Source organism: Octodon degus, unplaced genomic scaffold (assembly GCF_000260255.1).
Source record: "Octodon degus isolate 3935 unplaced genomic scaffold, OctDeg1.0 scaffold00002, whole genome shotgun sequence".
Classification (NCBI taxonomy): domain Eukaryota; kingdom Metazoa; phylum Chordata; class Mammalia; order Rodentia; family Octodontidae; genus Octodon; species Octodon degus.
The window spans coordinates 16,417,304-16,421,038 of NW_004524578.1; positions in this window are offsets into that span (position 1 = coordinate 16,417,304).

The following is a 3,735-nucleotide window of genomic DNA, read 5'->3' on the forward strand; positions in this document are numbered from 1 at the left end:
CCCAAGATCAGTATCCATTACTAATCTAACTACAAATGATTATTTAAAGGCTATGCCCTGTGAACTAAGAAAATATAATCCAGAGACATGTATTCATGGTGTATGACATGGATATTCAACATCGATCATTCTTTTTAAAATAACCAGGGTGTCCAAGGAAAAGGACAAAGTGAAAAGAACTAAAGAATATGTATAAACATCCCTGCAGGTGAAGGACCTATTAAGTCACTAGGCATGGATTTAAAATATATTTTAAATTGATTAAAACTGGATCACAGGTTGGAAAAACTCTCACTGTAAAACCTATATTTATATATTATTTGATAAGTATATACTTATGTGTATGTATATCTTGAAAAAAAACAATACTAAGAAGTAAGAATGTTACAGATGTGGTCACTGCTTTTTTCTTCTGTTTTGTCTTCTAATACAATCGATTCTTTAACTCTCCTTTTCCTAGTTCTTTACTGTTATTGTTCTGCTTCTCTTATGTGACTGGATCAGGAAATCCCAACTGGAGAGACCTGCACGGCCGAAGGTTCTGTTGGACTGGCTGAGTTTGTGGGGCTAAAATAGCCATGGATTGGGAGAAGGACGAGGTTGGGAGGGAAGAATGGCTGGGACCAAGGGAATACCCACGGATCCCAAGGCCGGTGGATTCAGACATAAAAGTACATATGTATTATCTTTCCTGTGATGTTATTGTGTGTGAATATATTGTGAATTTATAATTTTACAAATTTTAAAAGTAACAAATGGTGACAAACCAAGACAGATGTCACCTTTGAGAAAGGAGCCAGGGATTAGCACTGTTGAAGGATGCTTTGGGTACTTTCTAGTCCCTTACTGGAATAGTAAATTGCACAGTTTTGTGTGTCTATATGTGTAAGTACGGCTGTGCATGCATGTATGTATGTATAAAACTCAACAAACTAAACATGTAGGATCTGTACTTTTATAGGAAACTTATATTGCAGTAAATGTTTACTTGAAATTTAATTCTGACATGGGCATTTTCAAATAAATTAGCAGTAGCAAAATATAAGGCACAGAGAAATATGTACTTGGCAGAGTGAAAGGATATCTGGGAGCAAAAAGTAGAATGGTGCATGTGGCAATTGCAAGTGGCCCCACAAGAGCAAGGCGAACTGTGGCAGGAGTGGACAGAGATGAAGCTGGAAGAGCAGGCGAAAGCAAGAACCCACACGGTTTGAATATTCCTGCACCACTGAGAAGGGCAGTTTAGGAAACTGGGAATGGAAAGGTTAGGAGAGGAAGTGATTCAGCGACCGGGGAAAAGAGGAATTGTTTTACAAAGGTGGTGCCATTCCAACAAGCAAGGTTAAAATACAAAGTTTAGGATTAGGTGACTGTGAAGAAACAGGCTAGGTGGCACACCTTATCTCTGCTTATTTCGTGTAAGAATGAAAGTATAACAGCAAAATGGAAATGCTTTAATCTTGATGATTCACAACTCATAATCTAACCTGAAAATTTGTGCTGATAGATAGCAAAAAGAGATAACAAAAGAATATTGCTTTCTTAATTTTTATTTTACAGTACATGAAATTGATAGATTATTAAGGATTTTTGTGCATATTTTGAAGGCACTGGCAGTAATATGAGAAATGGAGTCTTTAAATAGTATAAAACACAAAAGTACAGACTACCAAAACTATAACCCCAATCTTACACCCAAAGAAAAGCAAACATGAGTCACAGGATACAGCAGGTACTATATGAAACATTAAGAGCAAATAGAATAAAATAAAAGACAGAATTCAGGACAACAATCTCTGTTATAGCAACAAATGTCAGTGGGATAAACTAACCTATTAAAAGTAAAAAGACCTAAATGATATCAAAAATAAAATCTAACCACATGCTACCTATATGAAATATATCTGAAACTGACTCAGAGGCTTTGAAAATAAAATGACTGAAACCATGCCAGACTAAGGCAAAATATTAAATCAGACATAATAGTAATAGTAGAATACATTACTTACAGGACAATAATTACATCCCCAAACCAATAACACTTAAAGACATGGAAAACAAGATGCTCCTGGACTTTCAAGCAACAAATAATAAAACATCAGAATGTATGATCAAGAATTTGAGGCAAAGAAAGGAAAACAAATGGAAAAATGATTCTGTGTGTCTTGGAGGGAACTTCTTTTTAAGTGCCTAAGAAACATTTATGAAAGTCAAACAGGTAATAAACCATAAAAGGTATTAAACCTTCAATAAATTCCTACATAGAAAAGATACTTGGATCATATTCTCTGAATATTTTAAATAGAAATTATTAATTATTCCAAAAATGGAATCCAAAAATTTAACAATGTTGCATTTTAAAGAATATATGCAATAAATACTGTGTGCAAAGAATCTACATGTCTAAAGGAAATCACATTTCATAATATATGGAGGAATCATAAAATAACTATTTGCCATGAAGTGAGTGGACTTACCTGAACATTAACTCACCCCAGAATCACTTCTGTTGTTAAAAATGAATGCAAATTAGAATCATACTGAATGAATAACAAAACAAACTGAGGGTGGGCTAGGGAGATAGCTCAGTAGAATAAGTGCTCTCCTAGCAAGCTCAAGGGCCTGAGTTCAATCCCCGGCTCCACGAGATAAAATAAAATTAAGTTAAATTAAAATAAATAAATAAAATTTAAAAAAACAAATTGAGGGAGAGTCAGAATTCAAAGGAAAGCATTAAAAATAGCAGAAACTATGAGTAATATTAGGATACACTACATACAAGACAGTAATTAAATTCCAAAAGCAATAAAGCATAGAGACAAAGAAAACAGGATGCTTTCCAAATAATAATAAATAAATGTTTTGAAACATAGAATATATCTATATTGAAGTATAGAGTTCACAAAAGAAAAAAGAGAAAGCACAAATGCCACAAACTGGAAGTGACTTGAGGTGACAACCACAGAAAGGAGGCCTGAGGGCACCTTTTTTCCAGATCATAGTGGCATCCATGAGATTAGGAGACACCACACTCCAGCAGGCTCTGCTTGCTCTGCAACCTGGTGCTGCTCAGAGCCCAGGGCTGAGAAACTGCATTCTCTATGCTGCTTTGCCAAGAGAAACTTGAACGCATCCCAGCCCCAGCACCCAGATAAATTCAAGCTGATGTCATGGCCAGAACCACAGACCACCAAGGAAACAGTAGAGACCGGAACATGAAGTTGTTCAAAACTAACTCCTCACCCACATTTGTCTCGTCAGCTTTCAGGAATACAGTTTTCTCTGATTTTTTTAATGACAGTGAGTGCTTTCTTTCTTATACCCTATCTGGCCCAATTTCCTATGCATGCCAAACTCAGATCCCTTCTACTAGATTCTCTGGAAATTCCAACTTGGGATTGTAATGGGCTATAAAGTCTCCACACTCTAGGATGTACTCAAAATCATCTTGTCCTATTTAGAAACTGGCTGCCAGTGAGGGCATTCATTTTTCTGTCACCGCCTTGATTTTTAGTGTCAACTAGAATTGAGAGAATCAGGATTCTGGACCACACACACGTTTGGAGGATGATAATATGCATATTGGAAAAATATAATTGTAAATGCACACATGGAGAATTCTGTCTCTTGGGATACAGCACACAGGGCTGGCTCCAACAAGCTTTAGCTAAGAATCCATTCTCATGACTCACATGGCTAGAGCTCCAGGGAAATGCTTCCCCAGCTCTGTCTCAT